This window comes from Triturus cristatus, chromosome 4_1 (assembly GCF_964204655.1).
Source record: "Triturus cristatus chromosome 4_1, aTriCri1.1, whole genome shotgun sequence".
Classification (NCBI taxonomy): domain Eukaryota; kingdom Metazoa; phylum Chordata; class Amphibia; order Caudata; family Salamandridae; genus Triturus; species Triturus cristatus.
Window position 1 is genome coordinate 374,400,016 of NC_140585.1, and position 14,783 is coordinate 374,414,798.

Below are 14,783 nucleotides of genomic sequence, written 5' to 3' on the forward strand. Positions count from 1 at the left end.
TGATATTTTGTGATTTCTGTACTACTGGTGATATTTGGAGATTTCTGTGTGTTTTCATCTAACCAAACTGCTGCATTACCATGCACTAATGTACTAATGTATGACGTTGATGCTGTGACTAGTACAGGATAATGAGTACTTTTCAGTAGTTGCATAATATGCACAGTATTTATGATTCATGTCGTGTTGGTCAAATGTACGCTATATGTTTTTCTTTAATTCTGTGTGGAGTCACTTTTGTTGTGTATTCATTGTGTTGCCATGTGAGTGTGTTGGACAAATGCTTTACACATTGCCTCTGATGATAAGCCTACCTGCTCTCCTCTGCGCCAAGCTACTAGAGGGTGAGCACAGGTTATCTTTGGTGTGTAGTTTACCTGCCCTGACTAGAGTGGTGGATTCTGCCTGGCTGAGGTGTATTCCCTAGCCAACCAGAAACCCCATTTCTAACATTAGTGATCAGCGGTAAGGATACGACTTGCATTCGCGTGATACCACAGTAACTTATTGTTGCACAACAAATCTGCAATTAGACCATTACATGTTTTGTTTTCTCCTGTTCTGTCACTTTGGCCAGTTTTATTGTTTACTCTTACTTTAGCTCTGATGCTTGGGACTCTTGTTGTTTGAACCAGTAGTTAGGGCCTTGCCAAAATGGCATCTACCTTTGACCTAGATGACCTGTGGTGTTACAGTTTTATAGAGTTGAGGGGGTTCTGCAGAGAGAGGGGACTGGTTATAAGGGATAAATCCACTCTGTGGGACCTTGAAATGGCACCCTGGGGGAAAGCGTCAACAGAGAAACCAGGAGGGTGGTGGTTTTAGGGGACACTCTAAGGATGACCCCGAAATTCCCAATCCACAACGCTAGAGGTCAGAGGCCCTGAAGAGTTTGAGGAGGATGGAGAAAATAACTGGGCAGGGGCTCCAATAGAGAGAGAGAGGACCCCATAGATAGGGAGCCCCTTACTAGGTCTAGCCCCAGGAGCAGTGTCACCTTCCACACCCTGTACCCTGCGGTATTCAAGGATAGACAGGCTGAGAGGGACCTGAGGTTACAGCTGGCCCAGCTGGCTGTAGAGGAGAAGAGAGGAAAGGAGGGGAGAAGAGAGGAGAGGAGAGGAAAGGAGAGGAGAGGAGATGAGAGGAGAGGAGAGGAGAGGAGAGGAGAGGAGAGGAGAGGAGAGGAGAGGAGAGGAGAGGAGAGGAGAGGAGAGGAGAGGAGAGGAGAGCAGAGGAGAGGAGAGGAGAGATGGGGAGGGGAGGGCAGAGGCTGAAAGAGCCTTAGCTGAGGAGAGGATGGCGGATGCTGACAGGGCCTTCACCAAGGAAAAGCTTGCTCTTGAGGAAAGGAAACTGGCCCATGAGCATAGTTTGAGAGTTCTATACTTACCAGCACTGCTGGTAGAGTTCAGTGGTGGAAACAGTATTAAGTCTAGTGTTCCAAATACCATCCACATACCCACAGATGTGGTGCCTAGCTTCAAGGGGATGGCATACATCAGTGGTTGCAGGAGTATGAGAGAGCTCTGGCAGTGCGCAGGATCCCTAAGGAGGATTAGAGAACTGGACTGGTGAGTTATATTCCTGAGAATGGGAGGGATACCCTATTGGACCTAGAAGGGAGTGACAGGCAGAGCAACACCACCATTTAGGAGACAGTGATAAGGAAGAATGGTTTCACCCCTGCAGAGTATAAGTTGAGGTTCAAGGGCAGCAGACAGCTGTCTCATCAGTCTTGGGAGGAATTTGTGGAGGATTTTTGCAAAGCACTGGATGGATGAGTAAAAGGTAGCACAGTAAACAATTCTGAAGGGCTGTACAATCTGAGTGTCAGAGCGCACATGCTCCATTGTTGTTTCCCAGGGCTACACCAACACCTGTTGGAGTGTAAGTTCTCTGACCCAGGGAACTTGTAATGGAGGCAGACCTCTGGGTGGGTACGTGAGGGTCTGGAAAGGCATTTGGGATTGATCCTAAAGGGAGTGGCTCAGGTTTTATCCAACCAAGGGCATGGGAGGTTCATAGTAGACCAGACAGTTCTCAGTGTCATGGGGTGGTTTGAGGGTCCCATGTCCCTACTCAGCGTAGGAGGAGAGGTAGGGGTGGGCAAAGTCCCAGGGTATCCTATACCCAGCCCCAGAGCCTGGAGAATAGCCCGAGGGGACCCCAGGAAAGAAGTCCAGTCTGTACCAGGAGACCATCCACTGTGGGGGGCCCCATAGCGTCACGAAAACTTGAGGATTGAAGGCGACTGATACCAGCGTCCAACCAGTTCTAGTATTCATTGTGTTGCAGTGTGAGTGTGTTGCACAAACACTTTACACATTGCCTCTGATGATAAGTCTGCCTGCTCTGCGCCAGCTACTTGAGGGTGAACACAGATTATCTTTGGTGTGTAACTTCCTTGCCCTGACTAGAGTGGTGAGTTCTGCCTGGCTTAGGTTCATACCCTAGCCAATCAGAAACCCCATTTCTAACACCCTCTGTTTAGATTATATAGGTTCATTTATTTAGGTGTATGTTTTACATATAATGCCGTTATTCATTACAACATGATAACTCAGCTTGCTTCAATATATGTATGATTATTTTTTCCAGTTTTTTTTCCAGAATTTTATATAGCGCGAACTTGACCCGAAACGGGTATCAGAGCGCTTTACAATAGCACCAGTTACGTTACATGAGGACACACATTCATTTTTGGTTAGGCACAGGCAAATTAAGTGATTTTCCCAGAATCACAGGCTGTTCAGCGTCATTGCCGAGACTCAAACTCAGTTCCCCAGATTTGAGGTCGACTGCCCTAGCCGTTAGGCTAACTCCTCTCATTTAGTATTAATAATACGTTAGTATTGCTTTTCAAGTTATTGTTTTAAAAAATGAATAAGTCTTCATAGAAATTGATATCTTGATTTCCTAGTTATTGTTCTTAAATAAGAAGCAAAGTTCCACAGAATAGAAGTAGGTGAATGCTCGAGGAGTTTTACTATTAATTGTTTATTTTGAAAATGTTCATCAATGATCCGATAGGCCATATGAACTGGAACAAAGTATTATTAGTATGAGTAATTAGTAACTTCGGTCCAGCGATCCCAGACTGTGGGTTGTCCTGCAGCCATAAGCACCTTTCCTTGTTGAAGGCTACAGAGAAAACACATCAAGTCCTCTGCTGAGCTTATATGTTGACTTGATGACATAGTCTTTGATACACAGCTAAGAACAGCACCTTCTGGTTCTTTACAGAACATTTCTTCCATTGTTCATAAAGGTATGCAGGTGTGGACCATCTATGAAACTTGAGTAGGCCCATTTTGGTGCCAGGTGTAGCTTAGTTAGTTTAGGGAAAGGAGGGTTTGGGGATATTGATGCAAAGAAGCCCTAAAATACTGCCATAATATGACAGTATTTTCTATTCTGCCATCTGACAAGTATCATTCTCATTATCTTATTTATTTTCATAATAGTTACTATTCATATTATGTGCACTAGAATAGGATTTTGATTTAATAGGTCTTAAAAATATATTCGTAGCTTCCTAGTGTTCTTGACTGTGAAAGAAGGTTTGGTTCCATTAACTATTCCTGTGAGGTCTTACAGGACTGATTCTTACCTAAAACACACCTCACTAAATTAATGTTCAGTGAATTGCAGGGTGCCTGCAGTGCACCGGGTTCTCTTTCTCATGTTGCTACACTGATAAAGCCTTAGTGCCAGAGGCTGTAGAAAATTCATTTCTGGGCCGTGTTGTGGAGAGAAGTCCAGAAAACTGTTGGGTGTGGCCCTCTCTGCAAGGTCAACCCCAGATTTATTTTTTGATTCATCCTCCTGTTTTCTGAACTCTTTTTTGTTTGCTTTTCTGAATCTGTGTACTTTCCCACTGATCATCAGTGCTAAAATGCTTGTGCTCTCTCCCTTAAACTTATTGTGCCTTTTAAACATGTCTCAGGTCTACCATTGCAGCCTGTATGTGCAGTTTTAATCTGCCATTTCGACTTAGTAAAAAAACCTCCACCTAGGCCTAAACATTCCTTTTTAATACATATAAGTCATCCCATATGGCAGGGTATAGTGTATTTAAAACCCTGGACATGTACCCCTATGTTTTACCTGTCCGGATAGTGAAAAGCACTTAAATTAATTTTGTTACTACTGCAAGGCCTATCTCTCCCATTGGATAACATTGTGATGCCCCCTTACATCTAATTAGTGAAAACTTTTGATTGGGAACAGGTGGGAGAGTCATGTTTAGTGTCCAATGAATTTTAATTTTAAAACTCTCTTTAATGATAAAGTTGGATTTTTGTCGGAAGTCAAAGTGACAATTCTGAAAATGCCACTTTTAGAAAGTAAACTCTAGGAGATCATGAACGAAGCGCTGCCATTTTTCAGACACTCACCTCCAGTCAAAGATCAGGGCTGAATCCATCATCGTTCTTTAGCTCACCTTGCCACCCCAGTTCAGACCCAGCTATATACAAATCAGTTTTGACCCTGTGCCTCACCAGAACAGTCCAGCCCGAAATGCCAAGCTCGGTCTTGGCAGGGTATGCCCATACGTGGGTCCCTTGCTCACTTTGCCAATGGATGCAAGCTAGCCTGGCTGATGAGGGGTGTTACCCTGAAACCGGTCCCAGGATGCTTGTTTCCAGTCTAGGGAAGACCTGGCTTAGCAATTCTGGCTGGACTGTTCCCATGAGCAACAGGGTCAAGACTGATTTGCATATGGCTGGGTCTGAACTGTGGTGGCGAAGTGAGCTAAAGAACGATGATGGATTCAACCCAGATCTTTGACTGGGAGAGAGTTATGTATTCCTCGCAGATGACATCACAATAGAAGGTCTGGGTGTTGGAAAGAAGGGCCATCTCTGGCAGGATAAGAGGGCGAGCTGTCACCTACTACACTTACACCCCAAGGGGACAACTCCAGAATATGCACAAAGGATTTCACACTAGTCTATTGTGACCCAAGACAGACTGGGACCAAGGCAGAGTGGCAAGAAATTCCAGACACCTCTGTAGGGGGAACTCTAGAAGCTTCTCCCACTTCAAAGTGGACAACAGATATAAAAGTGAAAACCTTACACCCATTCTTCAGATCACTTCCGGACCTGTGGAAGGCTCAGAGGAAGGACTGCTCTGCTGCCCTGCTGCTCTGTTGCAAGAAGGACTGCACAGGTGCTCTGGTGCCCTGCTACTGCTTCTATACCTTGAACCCAGGGCCACTGGAGTGACTCCAAGAGCTAGCTGGCTGGCCTCCTGTTCTGAGCAACAGGGACACAACAGACTCATCCGTGCCCACGCAACTTGATGCATCTCGGCGCAGGATGACCCATTGCAGTTTCTGTTCAGTGCCTTCTAAAGCACTGACCCAGCGCAATGCATTTCGACACCAACAACCAGCTCGGGCCTCTTGACTCAGCGCAACTCATCACAAAGCATATCATTGCAGCACCAGCGGCTTAATTGAACTTGATGCACTGAGTCACACCTCAACGCCCGCATTGCAGCTGCTGATCGTGGCACAGCACGATGCATCTCAACACAGGAACTAACACACCACAAGCTCCAGTCGATGGCTCCTTCGCACCCGTCCATGCCAACGCAAGGTCTTTGCATCTCAATGCCCAGGACACAAGGAGGCAGATTTATCATAGTGTTGCATTGCCCTTATGTCAGATTTACGAAGCAATGCAAGGCCACCTTGTGTGACACTTCGGTGGTCGGTAAATCTCAAGTAACACACGGCAGCACATGTCGTTTCCTTGCATTACTCTGCACTAGAGAGGCATTCCATGGGTGGAGCTAGGTTGTTCCCACACATCTTCCCATGGATTTTGGTGCATTCCCAGATTTACCATGAGTGGTAGACCTGGGAATGCGTCAAAATGCTAAGCCTTCCCACAGGAGGCGTAAAGATTAGAAATATGTTTATTTCTCCTCATTTTTTCTCTTTCTACCTGCGCTGCATTCTGAAGCACACGAAGAAAGAGGAAAAAAGCCCCAAAGGAACTTTTTTGTGCAGGAAGGTGCACTTTCCTGCATGAAAACAACCTGGTCTACAAGGCAGTCACCCTTACACCTTCGAGCAAGAGTGCCTGTGTTGGTGCAAGGCAGCACATTATGCACCAAGGCAAAAACAGGACAGAAATGCACAATATAAAGTTAAATACGGCGCAATTCTGCCTTCCCCCTTTCATGCAGCACAAAGCAGCAAGGTGCCTTACTGCGTTGCATTGCCAGAAAGTTTGATAAATCTGCGCCAAGGTACTTTTAACGGTGGACTGAACTCAGTCCTGTATCCAGCCCATGTTCCATTGTGGGCAGCCTGAACTTGTGACTTTTACAAGGTATCCCATGGGCAGTTAGTCATGAGTGGTGCTTTGTGCTTTTAGGTGCTAATCTTACCTTAAATCTTTAAAATTTCATATCCCCAGTTGTATTGATTGGATGTTTATTATTTGGGTGTTACATCATCTATTACATTTTACTCTATTTTTCTAAATTGCTGTGGGATTTTACTTGTGTTGTGTTTTCACTCTATCACTGTTCATTTGCTGCATAAATACTTCATATATTGCCTCTAAGTTAAGCCTGACTGCTTTGTGGCAAGTTACCAGAAGGTTCAGCACAGGTTAACTTTATGATTTTTTGTGGTTCACCCTGACAAGGATTGTGGCTGTTGCTTAAGTAGGGTTCCGCCCCCCTCAGCCAACAACCCAATTTCTCCCAAAGATGTATCAATGTAGTTTGTAAAAAGCAAATTTAATTTGACTATGTAGATTTGTGAAGGTGAGCAAGACTCTTTTTAAAGTTGGTCCAAGTTATATGAAACGAGCAGGGGCTTATGTCATGGTACATAAGCAAAATATTATTTTGGATAGGGTAATCAATCTAGATTCAATAATAGTAATGTTTTTTTTTTATTGAGCCTACATCTGAAATTATGCAGCCACTTGAAACATAGCTTCAGCAATTTTAGCATTATAATAAAACTAATTAAGTTTACATCTAAAAAGAGACCCACCCAATATTCGATCCCAGTGTAGCTGTACATGTTATTCAATTAACAACAAATCTCTTTAGGAGGAGAGCAGGTGCCACAAAAAGGGTGGTGTATGGCTTACAATAAACCCAAGGTTTGCTGTGATTAAAGCTAAAGCTTTTGACCTCATCCTGATTGTGAGAAAATGTGGTTTATGGTATGGTGTGTTTGTGCAACCTCGCCGTGTAATAAACTCACAACCTGTCTTGGGTCCAGTCAGGATCATTTGTAAAACCTATAATTCAACCCTGGGTAGTTGTGGCTATGAGCAGTCAGACTTAGACAAAGGAACAAGTGTAAAGGATTTATGATTACCAAGACAACAAAATAAGAAAGTTATGCAACACAAAAGAAATACAACACCAATTTATAAAAAAATAGATCTTATTTTAATAAATAGTTAAATACCAAAATGAACAAAATCCACTAGAGGGTTTCAGAGATATAGATTTTAAGTAAATCATAAATCACTGCAAGATTCCATTACGCAATGGTAACCGCAAAGTTTCTAAACTTTGTAAAATGTTTAAGGAGTTCTGTTTGGCTATTTCGGCCTGTGTTGGGTGACCAGATTCGACAGGTGGAAGGTCAGGGGGGGCATAAGGAGTAATAGGATACTTACCTTGTCATCAAAGCAGTCACAAATTCAGTTCCAGGCCATATGGGTGAACCGCCAAAGACTTTAATGGAGTGGTCCTAATGCAAGGGATACAGGATGCTGAAGATACTGTAAGATGCTGAGGCTGTTGTGCGGTCAATGGTAGACTTCCTGGGCTTACTCCTCTGTCCACGAGCTTGGTGGGGCAACTTTGGCCACAGGTGTCGACGTCCCTCACAGTCCTCTTTGATCCAGCAAACAAAATCTAGTTGCCACTGGACTACTAGTCTCTGGGAACAGTGAAACCAGCAGCATTGCTTGGTGAAGGCTAGGCTCCACCTTGGGTGACCTAACTGCACTCTGATGGCTCTCCCAGGTCCAGCAGACTTGGTGCAACTTTTCAGCATTTGGACTTGGGGTCCCAGGCTCCAGGTCGGCGGTCAGTGGCAATCAAGCGATTGTAGCTACTGACTTGCAAAAATGGTTTCTTCAGCTGTCGAGGCCCTGGTGCTGTAACAGGGAGTCAGCCAACTTTCTCTTGGAGTTAACCTCTTCTGCCTGGAGCTCAGGAGTGACTTTTCCATGGGCAAGGCACTACACGCACAGTCTTCTCTTTGCTAGCCCAAGGATCAGAAGGTGCAGCCCAGTAGTGGGTGCAGTCACTCATCAAGTCCTCTCTCCAGTCCACAAATGATCTGCGTCTGGGTGCCAGGAGTGCCATATTTATGCCCAAATAGTGCCTTTGGGGGATGTGGTGGTTACTAGCTAATGGGATACCAGGTCCTTTCCTACCGGCTGACAAATTCCTGTAAAGTGTGGCATCTATTTATCCCAGAGTGCACTATTCTGCCGACTTCCAAAATGGCATAATCCCTCTCTCTCTCTGTGCAGCTTGGTAGCCCACCCAAGAGGTGTAGCTACCTGAGGGCTACATGCCCACGGAAAAAACAGTTGGGCAATTGACCTCCCCTTTCTGTCCCCAACACCAACCCGTTTAACTAAACAAAAGAGCAGCCCCTCTTGTGTGTGTCCACCATTTGCCCTTCAAGGTGGCTTCCCCTTTAGAAGCTCGCCTTTTGGGCTCACCCCCAGTGTGACTTCCTTCCAGGGAGAGGTGACACCTCTTCCAATGGTAGGTCTCTATTGCGTCCACTCTTAGACGTCTTTCACAATTCTCCCGAGGAAGGCAGAAGCCTATCTTGTGGCCAGCATCTGCAAATGCCCACTGGAAAACTTGGGCTACAGAGTGACATCTTTCTAACAGTTGCCTTTACTTAAAATTTACATTAAATTTTACTTGGGCATCAAGTTGGGGTTAATGTGATGATTAATTTGATACCTTTAAGTATTAACTTTAGTAGTCCCTTTCAGGAGTGCAGCTGAGTCGTCATCGTGTAACCCTGTAATCGCCAATTGAGCTGCTAGCCTCACCACAGTAAAAATGACAATTTAGGGATTTTACTGTTAGGACATAACAAATATTTTTCTACTTTTCAATAAACAGCACCATACCATAGGACTTGATAAGCCTGTTGTAGGGGTGACTTGTGTACATTAAAAAGGAAGGTTAGGCTTTGCCATTAGTGTAAATGGCAAAGTTGAGTCCTCAGTTTAGAATTGCTCTATCAGTCTTCAATGGCAGGCTGGGCGACATGTTTTCCCTTTGTCACTTCCAAGGTGGCGAAATATGTGCAGAAGCCCTGGAGAGACACTTTAACTTACCGGCCCTGAGTGCCCCTGGTACCACACTAGGGAGTAAAAGTAAGCAAAGTTATGTTATATGGGTATATGCCAATTCAACATTACACTTTTAAGTGTCAGAGCGCTGGCACTTAGTTCGGGTTAGAAGACCTCAATGCACACTCAGAGTCGAAAAACCAGCAGCATCAGTCCAAAACCTCGTGGGTGATCATACAAAAAAGGCATTACCTTACACTGATTCTTTAGAATTTGGACACAAATGACTTCTGAGAACAGAAGCCAGCATGGTCCACAGTGTACCAAGATAGTCCCTAAAGAAGAAATCAAATGTGAATGCCACAGCAGAGTGCAGAAAGTAATGAACACTCTGCTGTATGTGTCCCCAGGAAGGCATGGTACCAGAATATCATTGTCACAATATCATACGTCTACTAGTTAAATTAAAATGCAATCTATAAGCAACAGACGGCATCAGGTAACAATAACCATCACTAGATACCAAAAACACACAGCAAACCAGCAACAGAACCCACAGAAAACATTAATAAGTGGTCAACAGCAGTTTACACCAGGGGTGTTCTTTTTTGCAGTGATTGTTTGCATAAAGTGTGGCGACTATATTGAATGAGTTGTCATGCTATGCTTGCGTTGCCAGATGCAGAGAGCAGGGGTGCTGTTACCCCGACACACTATTGCCAACACTGTGACCTTGCCAGTGAGAAATGCTGCCTCTGTACAGCGGGTCAGAAAGCCTCGCCTTGTTTTTTTGTCACTGGGAGGAACTCTCTGCACAAGTGCTCCCTGCTTTGATTTGTTCAAAGATCTGACAATATTTAACAGGTGAAATCATGTTTCCTCTGTGAGGTCCGCCTCGCCGCCGCTCTTGGGAACCTGGGGCTGTACAATGGCTCGATTCAGGACATCAAAATCACTTCCATGGAAACGCTCTGTGATGACAACACACACAGATTGTGGGGTTGCAGGTCACACTTAAGAAGGGGCGAGGGCGGGAGAAAACTATTAGTTTAATGAGTAATATTAACCAGGCCTAAGAAGGAGAATTAATGCACAACAAAGCAAAAAAGAAAGAGTCGCTGTCAAGAGCGAATACTCTGCCCCACTTCAGAACGGGTTAATCTGCGTTTGGCCCTGTGGAAACGCAATGCGACATATTTCCTCTCTCTCCTCCATCCGTACGCAGGTGCTTGGGGCGCGAGGGTCTAAGAGCGCCCCTTCTGTAGACTGTGTAACCACTCAGGCATTCCTGCTCTGGCAGCGCCGCTAAGTGAGGTGATTTGTACCATCAAAGGCCTCTGATAAGCCACGAGGCACCTTGGCCCAGAGTCAGTACTTCACAGGCCACCTGCGCTCCGCTCCTTTCAAGTCTTTCCAGAGGAACAAGATGGCTTTCTGCGGCTTCTCTGTTTGCTGGCTCCTCGGCTGAAGCTTGGGTTTGAAGCAGGTACGCAGCGGCGGCACTTATACCACACTCCACACGCCTCTCTCAGATGAGAGCGGCCCTTACTAACCAAATAGCAGTCCGAGCTGTCTGGCCTGCGTGGCAGGAGAGATGCCCATCTACGTGGTGCCACAGCTGCCGACTCTCTTCACCCCACGACTCACAGAACTGCCTGAGGCAGAAGAGAGAGTATTAATGTTAGCAACGGAGCAACCTCTGTGTAAGTGTGAGGGCACGATTTCTGTATGTATATGAGTGGCATTTCTATGTTTGCAGTGTCCTTATGCGTGACTTTTACATACGTCATGCGTGACAGTTAGAGTGACACTTCAACGCAGGCAGGGAAGTGGTGCAATAATGCATCAACAGTCCTATTTGGTTTGTATTCAGGAACATGCCGTATTGTGTTTATGATGAAAATATCCATAATACAAGTACAAGAAATTGATCAGACATGTGGAGGATGCGGGTCACAATCTAGCACAGGGGCAAGCACACTGCCCAAGGTCTGTCCTCCTGTACTGACATACCGAACTGTAGCACTTGTTCAAGGTTGTTTATAGATTTGCAGTAGACAGAAACACTGCACTTCTGCCGTGTGTCTAATGTAGACTTTGTTCTGGGAGAGGATGTGGCCTAATAGCTAGAACGGTCGACCTTCAAGCTGGGGAACGCTTAGCATTCTTTGATTCTGGGCAAATCACTTAATCTTCTGTGCCTAACACAATAAAATCCGTCTGTAACACAACTGGTGCTCATGTAAAGCGCTCTGATACCTTCGGGTCGAGTTTGCGCCTATAAACCCCCCGCCCTTCCCCCCAAAAACTGAAACTAACAATTTTGTTGTCCTTTGGGAAATTCTGGAACGAAAGAATCCTCTCCTATGATGGACGCGGCAGGCGTTTTGCCTTGGGACAGTGTTTGCAGAATGAGGTGAGTGTGGCAGTTCTGCGGCTTGCTGCGGCACACGCAGTGGGCCCTGTAAGAGGGCGGCCCCCTTAGTGCCACATTAGGCACCTCCCTGCGACCTGTTACAGGGACCCCCTACTCTGGGAGTCCTTCCTACATAAGCGCCTCTGCGGCACCATTTCCGGTGCGCAGTGGGTTGGGGACAGGTACTTATACCTGCCCCACCCACTGGACACCCTCTTTGACCCCCGCTGGACATGCTGTCACCCTCCCATCTGCTTACCCAGCGTGCCGGCGGGGCGGCTGGCTAACAAATTGAACATATTAATGTATACATTTGTGTTGCAGGCGGAGTTACAGTGCGATTCGGAGGCTGATTGGTAAGAGGGGTACCCTTTCAGGAGCACAATAGGGGTGCATTATGCCGAGAGTCTTTGCGGCACGACCCTGGTTGGAAACAACAGCGCCCCTCTAGTCCTTCGGGCGGTTGTAAGCCTGAGCAACAGGGTGCTTGCCTGGAAACGCTCTGCCCCTAAAAAGGTGTGAGTAAAAGTGATGTACTAGGGGTCCATGGTATGTAAGGGGGCTAACCCCCCACATAAATGGTAGCACTGATAGGGTTGGCCACGGTGCAGTTTGGCTCATCAGGCGGACAGGACAGCTTAGGTTAGTCACCACTGCCTGCCCTTGGATCGTTCGTAAGTTAACCCACCAAGTTGGCATACTCCTTGTATGTAATAAACCTGCAGCAACTGTTTTCCCAACAAAAACTTGTGTGGACTCTTTATTTTGTGCAGCGCAACTATTATTGCTAAGCGGGGGGGTGCCAATATCAGCACTATGCATGGCAACTGCATCATCGGCAGGGGCGGCCTTCCAGCTGGTTGCAGACACATGTTCTGATTCGCCGGATAAGGGCTCCAGGCCGAGTCACCTGCCATTGCAGAACTTCACCAGCTGTGGCTTCGGGAGTTAACACAGCTTCACTCTCCCTCATGCCAGCAAAAGCAGTGGCAGCACCAGTCTTTTGAACTCTTGGCAGACTGATGGGCATCACAGTATTATGCTTGCTCTGTAACAGTCTTAGTGTGACAAACACGCTTACCACACATAGAGACTGGGAGAGACCTGTTCATGGCGCCAGTCGCTCCTGGCTTTGCTCCCTGGAATAGTTGGCGTTCTCTGGGTGCTTCATAAACTAGGAACATGCTGGGTTTCTCCTCCTGGCCACTCTCTTCCTGTAAGGCAGGGTATGCTCCTTCCCTGTCTCAGTAGGAAGATTGCGTTTTTAGGCATTTCAGTCAGATCCTCCTCAGCTTCTCCTGTAGAAAGTGCAGAGCTCAGGTGATGTCCTCTCACCTCTGGATGACTGGCTGCCAAGCAGACAGCAGCTCTCTAGTTACTCTGCAGAATGCCCCCTTCCTTACCCAAGACAAACTTAGCACTGGAGCAAAGTGGGGTGATTTGGAGCCCACTTTTAGACACATTGAGTATGTGGATCCACTGTCAAAGGTTTTAGAGTTAGTTTGGTTTGGTTCTCTGTCCAGTGTCATTTTCAGGCTGCTCCTCAGACACATTTTTTGTCTCACAACATGTACAATAGGGCTGGCTCCAATCAGAAGTATCCAAAACATGGGCACAATGAACTGTGAGATCTCCCCACCTTGCTGTAATCATCCTTCCTGAAGCAGTAATCAAAGTCAGAGAAATGTGAAGGCTTTCCCTACCTATGTCCACATTTCGAACAACAGAAACTGCAGTTCTATCCCTCGCCACTACCATCTACCAAACAGCACTGCTCAGGAAGAATTAACAAGCAGCCTTTTGCTAACAAGACAAACAACACACTCATTGAATTTCTGATGGTAGCTATGTCTTCATCCTCTTTGGACCTCCACCTTCCAGCCACAGAAATGCAGGCAATACACTTCCACTGTCTGGGAAAGCTGTTCTCATCCTCCATCTTATGCCATGCTTAACCAGGGGCATCCAAAATGTACCTCAATAGACCCAGTACTCAGACTCCCACAACCCACACAGTCTTACTACCACACGTGCTACACATGCACTGCACATACTGCACAACATGCAGATGGGATGTCAGTCTAAGGTCTAGTTTGCATATAGCAGCCTAACTTTAAATGAGAGAAGCCACTAGGCTCTCCTCTCCCTGACACAGAGAAAAAGGTCTGGCCATACTATTGATTTACAAAAATAGCAAGCTATCACCACGCTTTATGGGGTACACTCCAGGCATAGCCAGATTGCCCACCATGAGGGCATGCTTTGAGTGCACCTTTTGTTCACAGAATGGGACCTGGACTTCTCATTAGCATGGGCAGGCCTAGGACTACATTAGTGTGATGTCATTGCAGAAATAAACATCAGACAACCAATTTGACATGCAGTCAGGTACAAAGTACATAGGTGCATGCCTGTTTACCATGCAGGGGATATTCCAATCCCTACTTGCCCACATCTAAAATGCCAACTGTTTGAATATGGCACCCTAATTTCCATGTAATCCATGGCATTATACTGTAGCTTGGCCTCACTTTGATTGGAGCCAAACCAGCTGTATTCTGAAACTAAGCATATTTGGTGCAAGAATAACTGCGATAACTTGAGATTTTATAGAACTATGACTGGTAGCCATTAAATATGTATACCGATTCTATAAATGTGATTCTTCATTTTCACTCACCCATCATAAGTTGAAATTTTGAAACAGAAACTCACAAAACTCATAAGTCACTGGAAAAGAAAGTATCTTTGGCAAGAACAAATCCTAAATGCACTGCATGGGGTAGCAAAAGAGAAGATACGTCAATCACACATTTCTAACATTGAGAGGAAAAGCACCCAACATAATTGATAACTTTATTAGTTCAGAACATTCAAATTGAGAACAGGACATATGTTGCTCGATTCCAAAGTATGTTCCATGAACTTTGTGGTAATCTCAGTCATGACTTCCAATGTATCAGAGATAGTGTATGAAATGAACAATATCCAAGGGATCTTTTACAAGAAATGCACGCTGTGAACACTGGTTATCGTCTTCCAAAATC